The 16,052-nt window shown below is 40.2% G+C and overlaps 1 protein-coding gene across 6 annotated transcripts in view; it reads right to left on the bottom strand.

Annotated features, from left to right (window-relative positions):
* NPAS3 (neuronal PAS domain protein 3) overlaps nt 1–16,052 on the bottom strand; it is an 839,936-nt gene that overhangs the window by 65,379 nt on the left and 758,505 nt on the right. The window lies entirely within an intron of this gene.

Raw genomic sequence — 16,052 nt, 5'->3', positions numbered from 1 at the left:
TGTCAGTTTAAGTGTTTTCCTGCAAAGAAATTAATTTTGGCATTTTTAAGCCTAATCGATACTGTCTAATTTTGCTCTTCTAGAATAGTACTCTAAAGTTTAAAGAATTTTTCTGAGTCTAAAATTAAAAAAAAATATGTCCAACAACAAACAGGCTTTGTTTTGAGAAGCCTAGCACTAATTTTCTCAGGGGTGGGGGTATAGAAATCTGTGTCACAAAGGGACTTGTAAGAATTAAGCATATATGAAAATAGTTATTAAAACACAAAGAAAAATAGGAAAAACAAGCTTTTGAACTTTAAGAAACGTATTCCATCTATTTCTAAGGGAAAGAAATGCCTATTTTTTACATGAAACTTGATGTTCAGATGAAAGAATAGAAGCTCCTATAATGACAGAAACCTTACTGTTTGTGGACTATAGCTTTTCTTGTATCATTCCTGTCTAACTAGGACTGTATTTTCCTATGTTTGTGGCACTTCTGTTCTGGGGTGAGGGAACCACTGACAAGTGTCCCTTTCTTATGTGTTTCTCTTAAGATTTTCTTTTCTTTCTTTTTTTTTTTTGTTTTAGAGAGCATGGATCTGATGTCATTTTAAATGTACAGCTTTTTATCACTCGAGGGAAAAGCAGAGCCATGTTATATTTAGTACTTTCATTTCTTCTGATTAAATATGAATTACTATGAAATTTTTCTCATCATCTAACACGCCATAATACGCCAACAGCTTTTTAATACACTATATAAGCACAAACTTCTGCTCTAAGAGTTTAATTTGCCCCTCTAATCCAATCACATCAACCTTATTTCTCTTATCAGAGATTCCCATTTTGAATTAAATGAGCTCATTAGTTTTAATCAAAAGCAGAGAGATCAAAACTTAAACGTAAATGCTTTAGATCAGAACTGTCAGTCAGCCGTGCAGTTCTATTTTACTAAAACACAAGATCAGAGACCCTTAGAACCAATTTTTTTCTCGTAAGGGATGCCGAGAGCTTGAAGATGCTATATCCTTTTTTTATTTATTTTTTTTCCCTCCGTTTCCCAAGGACAGATTATACATTTAAGGTTAGACTTCATTTATAGCAGTTTTTCATCCTGGTGGAAATGGAAAAGTATGCCAATCTACTGTTGTCCCTTTCACATTTATTGGCACTGGTCCTCAGAGACTTGAACTAACAGGAAGCCATCAGAATCCACACCACAAACTCGGCCTTAAAAATTCAGCTCTGTGCAGCAAGATCGTGTTTGCAATAGCTGAGGGAAAATGAAACTTCCCGCAGAAGTGAGATGTATTTTAGGGCCAGGGTGCTGGGGTACCCTCACCCCAGGAGGAAGGAACTGGCTCACTCCAGAAGAGTGAATAATTCAGGCATCATTAGAAACTATTGTTTTCAGGACGTAAAATTGCAGAGTACAACACTTCATGGGCACGGTAGAGACCGCAGCACGGCTGCTTCCCGCTGGGTGATAAGCTTTGTCTGAGCTGTGGGGGCCGAACATGGCGTCCTGCGCTGACTGAGGCCCTGCACACAGCAGCCCCCCAACCCCCCGTGTGTTACAACGGCAATTGCCTAAACATACAGGGGTGGCAGTAATTAAACCCAGGACAACTGGTGTGAGAGGAATGCTAAGGTCAGGTTTTGCTCCGTTGACACTGAGATTTAAGATCTAAACTGGTCTTCAAGCTTTATTTCCAACCATGGGGGAATGGGGAGTTGGGCAGAAAGTGAGGGGGCAACTTAGACCAGAGTTTGATTTCTGATAAAGATTTCCCTTTTCATTCTGTATGACTTTCTAGTTCTGAGGACGGGGCGGGAGTAACATGGCACTCTGTCCCTCTCAAAGGGACACGTAACAAACCCGTTGGCAGCACACGCTGGCCTTGGCCGTGCTTCCTCCAAGGGCTAGCAAATACACGCTGGTTATCCCATCTCTGACAATGGCGTCTCTCATGTGAAAGATGAGTTATCCGCAGGTGACAGGTAAGAGCAGCAGCTTTCCAAGAGAAGCTTTCTGAGCGTCTCAGGTGAGAAGCACGATTTTGATGAAGGTTCTGTGGGGAGAGAGCGTGGCCTTGGTGATGTGCAACATGTCTGTGGCATTGAATAGAGAGTGTGTGTGTACACGTGCGTGCAGATATGGATGTGTGTCTATGGGGGGGTGAAGAGGACAGCGTGGCAAGACAGGTGTCCTTATGACTGGTGCCCTATAAGGACGGTGGGACCAGTCCACGTCAAAGAAGCACTTTAGAGTGCTTTCTAGAGATCAGATGCTTTCCTGTCAGCTTTTTGAGGCAGGCCATGATTGCTGCATGCTCTGATAAGAAATTTGGGATTCAGAGAAGCTCTATCCGCTGCCGGAGACAGAGGAGAAATTTATGGGTAAAACTGGATTAAGTGGTCAAAGCCCAGATAGGGCCAGTTTTGACCCATGAATTATAAACGAGGAGCTGGAAAACAAAACACAAATGAGACCCACACAACTCAAAGTTAGATAAAGAAATATACTCTCTTTTGCTGAATCTCAAGGGCCTCAACTTTTTAATAAATCTAAATTATCTCAGCTCTTGAAATGTCAGTTTTTGCATATTTTGTAAAATTTACAGAACAATTTATAGCAAAGTTGTAATAATTTTTATGTTGGCAAATGCCACCATAATGTGAAATCGTATCTGCGTTATTTCACATTTGTTTATGAATCCCTGACTAGCATTGTAGTTGCTGCTTCCTCATCACTATGTAGGGGCAGGAGGTGAGGGGGGAGGTGGAGGAGGAAGAGGAGGTAGCTGAGAACCATCTAGTTTTACTGGCTAATCCTAGGGCCAGGTCCCCCTGAACACTTTCAGTATTCTTTCCAGGGTCTCTGTAAATAGATGAGGCCCCAGCATAAAGAGGGTCTTTCTTTTTCATACACTACACATGTTTTCAGTGCAAGCTCGTGTCAGAACCCTCCAACTGCCACCAAATCCTGATGTGGTAGGGAAGGAAAAGAAAAATTAAGTTTTGAGAAAGCGAGATTGCTCCTCAATTGTGAACGAAGTATTTTTCCTTTTGAAGGGGAAGTGGATTGGGCTATGTTGCTAACATATGAAGTTAAATATACTCTTTTCCTATTTCATTGCCTAAATGAATCTTTCCTTTTTCAGAGGTTCTGTACACACAGGACAAACCAAAGTGCAAATAACCAAAATGACTTTCACAAGACAAGGGAAGACATGTTGGTTCATTTTGCAATTACCTCGATGAAGCCAAATTGTTTCATTGTCATATTCTGTTAGCTTTGTTAGATACTGATGTATTTTAGGACTTTAGAATGAGTATGTGACAAGCGATTTCTTTCCTTACAGAAGTTTTCCTGCGCTTCCTCAGCCACCTGGAAGTTATCTAAGGTCATATGGCTTTCCGTGGTCAAGGAAATGGGAGCCGAAGTCATGTGTCGCTTTCAGGTGGAATCTTCAAAAAGAGCCAGTCTCTTACTAGAAAGAGGTCCTTTCTCTTTCCTCTGCCATGGTGACTACCGCCATTTCAGATGGTGCCTGCTCTGTCAGCCTGGGTCTTGGAATGAAGATAGTGTGGGACAGAACCCGCAGCTGACCCTCACAGAAATAAATTTTTGTTATAATTTCAGAATGGTTTTTTACGACAGCCTAACTTAGCCCATACTGATGGGATACAAATACTCGATCCTTATTATATAAAGAGAGTCTGTGTTGTCCAAGTCTTCCAGCTAGTCACTGGGCAGCACACAGACACGACATATGTTTGTCTGACTCCAGAGGTCATGATGTTGCCAAATACTGTTCTTATAGTTATTTATATCCTCATTTTATCTCTTATGCTAGGTATTCCAGGGCATCAAGGCTGACACAGGTCTAATTTGCATCCCCTTTACCACCTACCATGGTTCCTTGTTTCCCAGAGCAAAAATTATACATACATGCACATAAATACATACATGATTTACATATGTCTAATATATTCAAGAGCTAAGATTCATTAAATGTTGACTTCAATGTAAAAAGATCTTCCCAACCTAGTTTCCCAATAGTAGGACAAACATGGCAAGTAAATCTTGTCTCACAGATGGTATCCCAGCAGATTTTATGTTTACCCAGGATGACAAGTGGGGTCATTTAAAAATGCCAAAATTGTTCGATACTCCTCCTTCCAAAAGGCAGAGTCTATTTTCTCTCCCCTGGAGTGTAGACTTGGTGACTTACTTCTAATAAATAGCACATGGTGGAATTGGCGGGATATGACTCAGTCATGGCAGGGAGAGTGGCTTCTTTTTTGCTCTCTCCTGGGTCATTCCCTCTGATGGAAGCCATCTGCCATGCTGTGAGGACACTTGCACAAGCCATGCTGTGAGGACACTTGCACAACCGGGTGGAGAGGCCAGCGTCACAAGGAACGGAGGCTTCCTAGTGAGTCATGGTCACACGAGTGAGCTTAGAAGTGGACCCTCCTGCCCCAGTCAAGTCTTCAGATGACTATGCTCTGACTGATATTTTCATCGTAACCTCAGGAAAGACCCTGAGCTAGAACTACTCAGATTAACTGCTACTGGATTCCTGACCCATAGAAAATATGTGAGATAGCTTTAAGCAAAATATTTGGGGTGATTTGTTACACAACAATAACTAACATAATATCCACATTGACCCTCTTTTTGGAAAAATTACAGCCTTGTCTCGGCATGTGACAGGAACATGGGTAAAACTCCTGTAATAGTGAGAAGGAACACACTGCCCACAGTGCCAGTAGCCAGTGAATTCACATACGCAAGAAACACTACCTGCAATGCTGATTTTTGTAAGCAGAGTTTGTGTTTTCAAAGGTAAATGCTCAATTGATTTTTTAAAATGTGTGATTTGTAAAAGGTGCTATCAACACTGTCATCTACAAGATTGGGAGATCTGGAAAGGCAGGCCTGATGTCTTGCTTCTCTCTTGTTTTATCTATTCCCTGCTCTCCTCCTGCTTCCCTTATCCCCTGTCCCACACCCCGGGACCCGCAAGTGCCCATGATGGTGTTTCACATAAGTTCTCACTCAGTGTGCATGCGGAATAAACTAACAGTCAGATGCTTTCTTTTAAGAATTATTATCCCCTTTACCCCTGCCATGCCATGCTCACAAAACACCTTGGCCCAAGACTTGGTGTTTTGTTGTTGTTTGTTTGTTTTTGGGGTGAGGGAATCATATGACTTCTCCTTGTATTCATCTCTAAGGCAGCATGTTCTGCAAAAGGTTACTTTGAGTCATGGACCAGTGGTTTGGTAGTTAAAAAAGGATGGGTCTGATTTCCCCCAGAATTAGAGAATACTTTGTTCTCTTTTGGAGAGTTGGCCTCCATCTCACTGGCCTGTCCTTTACCACGTGCCGGGCAACTCTGCAGGGGAGAACAGGCTTCAGTAGACTAGCTTGAGATCCTTGGCCACGGGGGCAAGGCAGTGCCCACCATTTTCTGTGAACACATGGTGCACCACCCTTTGGATGTCATGCAAATGCAGTTCCAGCCAGGGCGCTCTGGCTCAGCACTCAGCCCCTATCAGCTTCGGGGCTTGCTCTGGAGTACGACAAAAAAAAAAAAAAAAAACCCAAAAAACCCCTCCAAAAAACCCCCACAAAAAACAAAAAACAAAAACAAAAAAACCCCCTGAATTTATTTAAGCCTCATTAAGGCTGATTCCTGCTCCCACTCAGTTGTGAGTCTTCAGCTTTGTTTAGAAACTTGTGAATCATTAACTGAAACTCTAGAGCATAGCTGTGAAAATAATTGTGGTTCAATAATGATGTAATAAACTTTTTTCAAAGTCACATTAAGAATAATCCGCCAAAAAAAAAAAAAGGAGAAAAATAATAATCTGCCAACCCATGCCACCTGTCAGCACACACTCTCTGGCAGTGTCTGCCTGCCCGGGATGAGAATCATAATGCATAAGGTTGCCTTTCAGGTTTCCTGTGCCTGGCAGGGGTTGCTACTTGGTGAGGCTGTCCCCTGAGGGGGAGGACAGCGTGCAGCCGGCACCTGCAGCTCCGTACTTGGTGTGTGGATGACACCACTCTGGGCAAAGAGACACAGAGTCAGAGTCAAGCTGCTACCAGTGGGTGTTTCTGTACACAGCTACTAAGCCACAGGAAAGTTCAAGGGGAAAATCCGGGTAGTGTAAAGATAGCCTTTGAGAGTACATGACATCCAACGTGGCCCATTCTGCTGCAGGCTCTGCACTCCCAAGAACATGCCATATGAATACTGCAAGCAAGTGTTTTAAATCTTATTGGAGATGCCCTATAAATGTTGCCACTTGAGGGATCTATTCTGGGAGAGAAATATGGCATGTCCTCCCAGAATGCCGCTGGATTCCATTACCAATATTGCGTATGGGATCGAGTGTGGCAATGCTTTTATCACGACTATAAAGTGGTTATGAGCCAATTCCTCATATAAAACATACTCAATAACATTGAGGCTTTCCCCCCCTTTTCTGTTTCTTTCTTTTATTTCCTTCTTTTCTCTCTTTTCCTTTTTTTTTTTTTTTTAAACAACAAACATGATGTCAGACAAAGGGCATCAGGACTTGGTCTTTTGTAGTACAAAACAAAATAACAATACATAAACACCTTTGTGAAGGCAGCTCAAAACCCCATGTTTTCTATTAAAAAGTCATGTTCAATCTTCACTGTTGATAGAACCGAATAGCTAACACAGAGAACATTGTATATCAGAAAGGTCAATAGTTATTATGAGCTACAAATATATTTTTTTCCATCCTTCAGGCTGTTTAGCGCATATCACAGCATGAGCAGCTGTCTTCTTTAATGCTTTTAAAATTAGAATCCCAAAGAGGAAGAAAAAATTATGGTGGCAATGATTGCTCTTTGCTTTTGTAAGTTTACTTTAATATACTATTTTATATACATGAATCTTCCGTGCAGCCTATCCATGGGGCAGGCGCCGGTTGCCAGGACCGAGTTGAACTGTCATGTTTATTTTCTTAGCATTCTGGCCAAATCTCCATTTCGGGAGCAGATGTTGTCGACATACTATATTTTAAAAAGGAGTTATATAGAGGAGTCTGGCTACAGAGGCGCTTGCAAACACACACATATGCATTCTGCTTTTTCACTGCTTTAAAGCTCTGTGACTAACTACAACAATGCCATGTGATGAGAAACAGCTATGCAGCCCTGGCTGAAAAATCAGGTGGTGATTTGAGCCATTGATACACAAACTCTCTCTCTTCAAGTGCAGGCCTATGGACTGGGAGCACACCTCTTCAGGTTTTAAAGGTTGATCTTTTGCCTGTCCCTAGAACTTTTTGCCCTTACTCAACACATGACCCTAAAAGACAAGATGAGGTTTTAAAGTAGCACATGTAACCACTTGTCAGATGTTTTATTATAGCTCACTTAGTCTTTGTTCAGTTATTTAAATACTTACTGAGTATCTACAATGAGCTGGAGCCATTTGTAAATGTAAGTGCTTACATTTTGGAGAAGGGGACATAGGCAGTAACTTCTGGCGGTGATGAATGCTATAAAGAAGTGCAATGCGGAGTGAGGGGCTGGAGAGCGAGGGGGTGATGGTTGGTTGGGTGGACGCAGGGGCCTCACTGATGGGAGGGCTTTGGAGAAGACCTGAAGTCATGTTGATAAGTGGGTGAAGATACCACGCACACCTCACATTGTAACTTTAGGACTTCGGACTGGTAAAAGGCTTTATAGAAAACTATTATTTGGATAGGTATGTACTAGTGACCAATTCTAGATGTTACTTCTTGCGCTTTTTTTTTTTTTTGGTCCAAAATTAAAATAAGTGCTATACTAAAGACAGATAATTTAACATGTAGGAAACTGAGGGAGGAGTTAATGGACATAATCGTCCAGAGCGTTCAGTGCCTCCCAAATGTACCTACCGGTATTATCCATTCTTTGGGCAACTCCAGAAGGAGGAGCTTCAGGACAGAAGGGGGAGAAAGACTGAGTAAATAAATAAATGACCTTCTTCTCTTTGGTGAGTTTTGGTAATGAAAATAAAGAGACCTGAGCATGTTTACTGATCAAGAAGGTGTATACACTGGAAATGGTAATTGAAGAATTTAAATCTTAAGGGACATTTAATCAGTGACTGAGAAAGCCTCTGAAATGAGGGAGAAGGAAAAAAAGGAGGATGTGAGAGAGAAAAGAGAGAGGGGGGAGACAGAGAGGAGTATGATGGGAATGGCCTTGAACAACTTAATTTCAGTAGAGGACATGGGAGAAGGAGAGGATTTTGAAAGTGAAAGCAGCTACCTAGCAGCCCAAGTGGGCAAAGCAACTAGGACCGATAGAAAATAAGTAATAAAACTGCACAGTGGCTGGAAGTTGCTTAATTTTAAGAGCACTAATTTTCTAGGGTACCCTAATAACAATGGCTTTGTGGTCTTTCGAGGTAATGCTCAGGATCATGAACTTCTCCCAGGGATGGGAGCTGGCACAGTGGGAATAAAAAAAGTCCGTAGAGTGAGGGATTACTAAGGGTTAAAAACGAGCAAGTGAAAGTGACAGAGTGATGGGCTGGGGAAGAGAAAAGGGTGATGGGGCAGCGGGGTGGTGACCTGGGAGAGGCAGCCAGGAAGGGGGCTTTGTTCAGAAAGGATTTGTGAAAATCCTGTTGATGGCTTTTAGATAAGTTTATGTTCTCTCTCTCTCAATTCTGTGTTCACAGGAAAGTTGGAAAATATGAAAGAGTAAACCAGAAAATAAAAAATTATCTCTATAACCTTAACACTCAGTTACAGTCACTATTAAAACTAATGTTTTGTTGCAGTCTTATTTACTATTTATTTATATACTTATTTCAAAATTGGGACCATACCTGTGTCTCCTGCATTTTTTAATGTCAGTCATAGCTCAGTGTGTGATAATAGTAGTACTTTTATTAGACACCGCTCGGGGAATAAAAGGATATTGGGGCTCTTGGTTGCAAATCAGCTTTAAAAAAAAAACAAATCAGAAATGAGAGTATCTGCATTTGCCCGTATGAGTATCACTTCAAACATACTATTTTTACATGGCTATGTAATGTTCCATTGCTTGGTGACGAATTTCTTTGAAATTAATCTTGTTTCAACTTTCTTATTATTTCTTAGGGTGGATTTCTAGAAGTAGTATTACTAGGTCAAAGAACATGAGCTTTCTTTTTTTTTTATAGATTTTTTTTTTTTTTATTCATTTGAGACACAGATACAGAGAGAGAGAGCATGAGCAGGGGCAGGGGTAGAGGCAGAGGGAGAGGGAGAAGCAGGCTCCCCACTGAGCCAGGAGCCGGACAGGGCTCCATCCCAGGACCCGGGGATCATGTCCCGAGCCGAAGGCAGAAGCTTAACCATCTGAGCCACCCAGGCGCCCCATCTTTTTTTTTTTTTCTTAAAAAAGCTAATGTGTACAAATTGATTCTGTGTACCACTTTGCAGAAAAGTTATGCTTTATCAATTTACATATTATCAACAGTGTTTGATGGTGTTCATATTGATTGCCCTCTTAAAATATTTGTTCTCACTTGATAAAAAAACATTAAATTAGCAGAAGATTCAGAGAAGATACTTTACTGGGGTCTTCCTGAAAAGCAGTATGTAAAAACATCTCACATGTTTAATTTGCATCTCTATTTCTAATGAAGATGAATGATGTTTTAATCCATATTTATTGGCCATGTGAATCTTTTTCAGTGAATCCTACATTTATGTCCTCTGTTTTCCACTAGAGTTTTTAGTATCTTTCATATCAAGTTTAATGAGATAGTTACCTTTATTAAGGATATTATATTTTTTAAATACTTACTTATTTTAGAGAGGGGGTGAGGGCAGAGGGAGAGAGAGAGTCTTAAGTAGACTCCGTGCTGAGCACAGAGCCCAACAGAGCTCGATCCCATGACCCTGAGATCAAGACCTGAGCCGAAACCAAGAGTCAGATGCTTAACCAATGGCGCCACCCAGGTGCCCCAAGGATATTATTTTTGACATACTTCTTGTAAATATTTTCCCATTTGTTTGCCTTTCCTGTTTGTAATGTGCCCTGATACATGTTTTTAAATTTTATGTTGAGAAGTCTATATGTTTTTTCCTTTGTGACTTCTTTTTGTTACACTTCTATCTTAGAAAGTTTTTCTCCTTTTTTTACACAGATGTTGGGCATGTTAAGAATGAAGCATGGTTAAAAGTCAAGGGATGGCTCTGCCAATGGGTGGCTAAAGGCAAGTCAAAGAACGAGCTTTTCGAGCTGTGGCAGTCAAGGAAGTGTGTGGAGTGGCTATTCATCCTGGAAACTGTCATTTGGGCATCTGTTGCCTCCTTGAGGAGATTGCTGCAGAGGAAGACTGCAGAGCACGTGCGGACGCCATTGAGGACAGTAGGTGAGTGATGTGGCTGTTGAGAGATGATGGCACTGAGAGCAGGTAATGAAGACCCTTTTTATTTTTTTAAGAGGAAATTCTGAAGTGATGATATTGGGGGAAACGGTACAGAAGTGGCAGTGGAAATGAAGTATGATGGCCACTCCTCTTTCGCGTTGGGAGACTCAGAAGCATAGGAATCACGGTGCCTACTAAGAGAGGGTTTCAAGAGTGGTGGCCTCCAAGAGAGAAAGGTTTTAAATAAGAATGAAGAGGCAGAAGTGGGGCTTGTGGAAAAGGTGGTGGCTTTAGCACAGTTTACTCCTCATTAGGGTTCCCAAATAAAATATGGGAAGCCTTATTTAATTTGAATTTCAAATAAACAATGACTGGTGTTTTTAGTGTGACCCAAACATTGCATATACATTTCAAATTTAACTGAGAATCCTATATTTTTATTAGCGAGATCTGGCCACTCTGCCCCTAGAAGGAGGAGGAAGGGTTTTGCATGGGAGCTGTCATGTGATTAACAGGAATGAAGACTGGAGAAGTTTAGAAGATTGGCCTGAGATACATTTGTTTGACAGAGAGAAAGTTCTAAATGGTTGAAAGTTTCCCCTGGAGAATGTTCGAGAACTAAGCAATGATTGAAAATTCAAGTGAATGTTGGTATAAATATGTGGCTTTTTTGAAATTTGCCTTCCCAGAGATGGGGTCTAGCACAATGGCCATTTTTAAAAACTGAAGTGTAACTGACATACAGTATCCCATTAGTTTCAGGTGAATCATCATACTGATTTGTTATGAAATGATCCCCAGTATAAGTCTAGTTAGCATCTGTCACCATACAAAGTTATTACAATATTATTGACTATATTCCCCTTGCTGTACTTTTCATCCTCATGACTTACTCTATGACTGGAAGACTGCACCTGTTAACCCCCTTCATGTTGTGCTTTCTCTCCAACCCTCCCTGGTCTGGTAACCAATGGTTTGTTTTTTGTGCCTATGAATCTGTTTCTGTTTTGGTTTGATTGTTTTTACACATAAGCCAAATCATATGGTAGTTGTCTTTCTTTGACTTATTTTGTTCAGTAAAACACCCTTTAGGTCTATCCATGCTGTTGCAAATGGTGAGATTCTATTCTTTTTTTATGGCTGAATAATATTCCTGTGTGTTTGTGTGTGCGTGAGAGAGAGAGAGAGAGAGAGAGACAACTTCTTTATTCATTCATGTAAAGGTGGATACTTAGGTTGCTTCCATACCTTGGCTATCGTAAATAATGCTGCAGTGAACATAGGGGTGCATATCTCTCTCCAAATTGGTATTTTCATTTTATTTAGGTAAATACCCAGCTGTAGAATCATAGATAGTTCTATTTTTAATCCTTTGAGGAACTTCCATACTTATTTCCAGGGTGGCTGCACCAATTTACATTCCCACCAACAGTTCCAAGGGTTCCCTTTTCTCCACATCTTCACCAACACTTGTTATTTTTTGTCTTTTTGATTTTAGCCATTCTGACAGGTGTGAGGTGATATCTCATTGTGGTTTTGATTTGTATTTTCCTGATGATGACTGGTGTTGAACACTTCTCATGTGCCCATTGGCCATCTGGATGTCTTCTCTGAAAAAATGTCTATTCAAGAGCTCTGCCTATTTTTTTAATTGGGTTGTTTGTTTTTATAATAAGTTGTGTGAGTTCTTTATATATTTTGGATATTAACCCCTTATTGGAAGTAGCCAGTTTTTATTTTCGTGTGTGTGTGTGTTCTGGGGATAGAGGAGAGCCTGTGTTGGCAGGTCTCCACAAATGTCTCCTGAGTCAGTATCTTCTGCTCATTTATTATTTTTTATCATATAGGAGAAATTTGAGCAGCTAGAATTTGTTGGTTTCATTATGGCTTTAGTCCAGCATGTCTTGAAGTGGTTATTTTTCAAAATGTTTTCAGTTAGAAAAGTACTACATTAAATCCATCATTAAGAAAGGATTGAGGGGCGCCTGGGTGGCTCAGTTGTTAAGCGTCTGCCTTTGGCTCAGGTCGTGATCCCAGGGTCCTGGGATTGAGCCCCGCATCGGGCTCCCCGCTCTGCAGGAAGCCTGCTTCTCCCTCTTCCACTCCCATTCTTGTGTTCCCTCTCTGGCTGTGTCTCTCTCTGTCAAATAAATAAAATCTTAAAAAAAAAAAAAAGAAAGGATTGAGGGTTATTGGAGAATATTCTAGTAACATTATTTATACTTGTAATTTAGGGGAGCCAGAAGTGGGAGATAGCCCAGTAATTATCTATAGCTTACTTTGCTAATGAATATCTATCTTGACATCTTATAATTAAGCGAATTTTCCTTTTACTTATGATCCCAGTAAGTTTCAATGACCACTGCTCCATCTTAGTACCTAAACAAAGTCTTCTAATCCTTTGGCAGAAGTAACCCTGCTTTACTGTGAGGAAGACAGGGCTTCATCATTATAACTTTGGTCAGCTGATAGATGTGTAGGCCTCATAATATATGTGTCGGCATCATTTCCATATCTGAACTCGGTGTTTGGTCATTTGTGTATTTTCTTCAAGGCTATGCATAATCTTCCCAAGTGGTGGGGATAAAAAAGCAGACATTTTTTAATGACTCCATTTGCATAGTTTGCAATTAGCCTTGCTATAGAATTACCCTCTTTTCTTCAATTTAAAAAGATAAAGGCTATTGCTAATGGTGATGGTGAAAATGGGGTAGATGCATCCTTTTCTCAAACTGGGTGCAAAGCAAATTTGTATTAATTACTGCATTACTGCCCCTTTCCCTGCTTCACATATAACTCTCTAATGATGTACTTGATATTTTTTAACATCGACACTTCAGCGTTATATCGGATGGCTTCTGGGTCTAAATTTTATATTCTATAATGCCAAATAATTATTTTAAAAACTGGCACCACATATTCCTTGTTGCCTGGTAGCTGAATGATCCCACTGCATTTGTCATAATTGTTTTGTGGTTAATCCTCTCAACTGCAGGGACTCCAGGTATTTATGGTTGCCCTTGATCTGGGTCTTCAATTATTTGACCCTCCGTGAGAATGAATCCATCTGTAACAGTAGGCTGTCCTTTGCCCATTGCTCCATTTTATTATTGCATTTATTCTCAACAAACTCCATTTGCATGTCATTAGTAAAGTTCTTAGGATTTTTCAAGAGCTTGAGAAAGCTGCATTTAGAAGTGACATACAGGTTCAGGTCCTGTCCATGGAGAAAATGCCCCTGTTGTGATGCTTATCCTCATGTTTTGCTCAAAGTTATGACCGGCAGCTCTCTGTTTCCTCCTCAATCGCTTCAGTTACAAGCAAAACCAAATACATCAAGACAAGTTTCCCTGAAATAGAAACGATTTATACATATAACACTTGAGATGGAGCACTCTTTCTCTCTGCAGAGAGACCTCAGAGTATTTCCCACTCACAGCACAAATAATGCACAGGTATTGTAATGATTACTAATATTAATTACCTACATGGTAGATAGTACGGCTTTTACTTTCTTCCCATCAGGTTCATGTATTATGTTTTTGGTGTGCAAATCATGTTATATTCTTTAAATTGTGAGCAACTAATATACTGGACAAAATTAGCTTATATCCAAAGTGGAAACTAAAAAATCTCAGGTCAACCTAGAAAGGTCTTTATTCTGATAGCTTCGTCTTGCCCTTCAGAGTTTTTTTGTTGACACTAACAACCACTACAGTCCTTTCTCTAAGAGTAGAATGCTTCTCTCCAACCAGGTAAAATAGCACTGTGTATATAAGTAATTTGGGGGGAAGACAGAAGTAGTCTTAAAGGGGAAACAAGGGCAAAGGAGAAATTATCTTTTTACTGAGAGAATTAGTTTACTTTAAAAAGAATGCTCTCTCTTATACAATTTGAAGCCTAACATTTTGGTAGATGCATGTAAGTCCAAAAACATAAAATTATCAATAAAAATCCTTGCTAGTTTGACAATTATTTTCCTTTCTCCTTTTGGCTTGTTGGGGAAGAAAGAAAGCATTCAAATACATGCAGAACATGTAAGTAATCTCAGTAAGGTGATATTCTTGGGATTTTCCATATTTATATATTTTTTCCTACATTGTATTTTCACTACCCAAGAGCCCAGGCTGTTATTTTTTTCCCGAAGTCTGAAGATCACCCCATGGATTAACAAATGATTGAGGATTCTCTCTTAAAAGACTCTTTAAAAAACTGTCAGAATCAGCCTGAGACAAAGATTTATTATGAACTATTTAAAGGGCTTAATATATGTATCCCCAATGAGCCCTTGGAGCAAACTAAAAAGGAAGAGTGGAATTCTCAAAGAATAGGAAAAATTCTCCAATGCCCCCCTTTCTTCGCACCATGATTACTGTTTACTCAAAGGATAAAATGCCTAACCTGTCACACAAAGTCTTCAGAAGCCACAGTCCTGCTGATGTACAGTAAAAACAAAACAATGAAGACCGACAGTAATGTGCTTGAGAAAGGCAGCTGTAATTTACTTTCTAACCTGTTCACTAACACACTAATGTGGCTACATCTTGTAGCAGGAGATGATCTCTGACCCACGCAGCAATCAAACAACTACCCGAGTGTTGGCTGTCACAGAAGCTGGGACCATTGCCTTAATTATACGTTGCTGGATAACAAACCTTCTCTTAATGAGCAACTTTTCTCCTATGTGTATTCCAACTCACCCCTTCTGTCCTTGAGAAGGCCTATTGCAGATCACGGCAGTTGGAATTTGCGAAGCATATTCATAAGTATTCTTCCTAACAGGTAATAAATACTACCTGAGCAGGCTGTTTGCTTTATGAGAATGCCAAGATATAATTAAAATTATAGGCTTGCGCTCCTGGGAGGCTCTAGAGAAGAATCACTCAAGACTGAAGGGAAACTTTTCAGTGAACTTGGAACCAAGCTTTTCTCTTTTCGTATTAGTAATAATAGTAATTATTATTATTGTAATGACTGTCTTTTCTTTGAGATTTATGTCTGGCAATGAGATTTTTCTCCCCCCTTAATTGATACGATGTCTGTACTAGTATTTCCTCTTCCTAGACTTGGGATTTCTTTATTTTCCTCTCATTGTAAGGACCCTTGATGGCTGATAATGCCCCAACAATTAACACAGACAAAGAGGAGGGCCTTACAGGGAGGGTTTACAGATAACCTTGAGGAGAAACAGTGCCTCTGTGTGTAAAGAAGACCTTTACCATTTAGGACAAACAGGGAGGCAATCTTAAATATAAAAGATGTACTTTCATCACTGCACGAGCTCGATGCTGGTTTGGGACTAGTCCATCAGCAAGGCGAATGGGATAGACTGGTGAGAGGACTTGGAGACAGGATCTGTGGGCTCCACTTTGATTTTATTTTTATCTTCTAAAGACTGCTTCTTTTTCTTTTTGTAGGGGTAGATACATTTTCTCTGCAAAACAGCTCTGGGGATGTTTGGTAAGACGTATAGTAATATATAGAGAGCATTTGGAGACCTCTATTGTATTTACTTTATTTTTTTTTTAAATCGTTTTTTTTTTTTTTTTTTTTTTTTTTTTTTTTTTTTTTGATATTTTTGAAGGAGGGAGGCGGAGGGGGTGAGCGGAGGAGAAGAAGGGCTCCCCCCCCGGGAAGCGAGGGGTGGTGTGGCGTGGG

The sequence above is a fragment of the Phoca vitulina genome, unplaced genomic scaffold (assembly GCF_004348235.1).
Source record: "Phoca vitulina isolate PV1807 unplaced genomic scaffold, GSC_HSeal_1.0 scaffold7, whole genome shotgun sequence".
NCBI lineage: Eukaryota > Metazoa > Chordata > Mammalia > Carnivora > Phocidae > Phoca > Phoca vitulina.
This window is presented reverse-complemented; position numbering and strand designations above follow the sequence as displayed.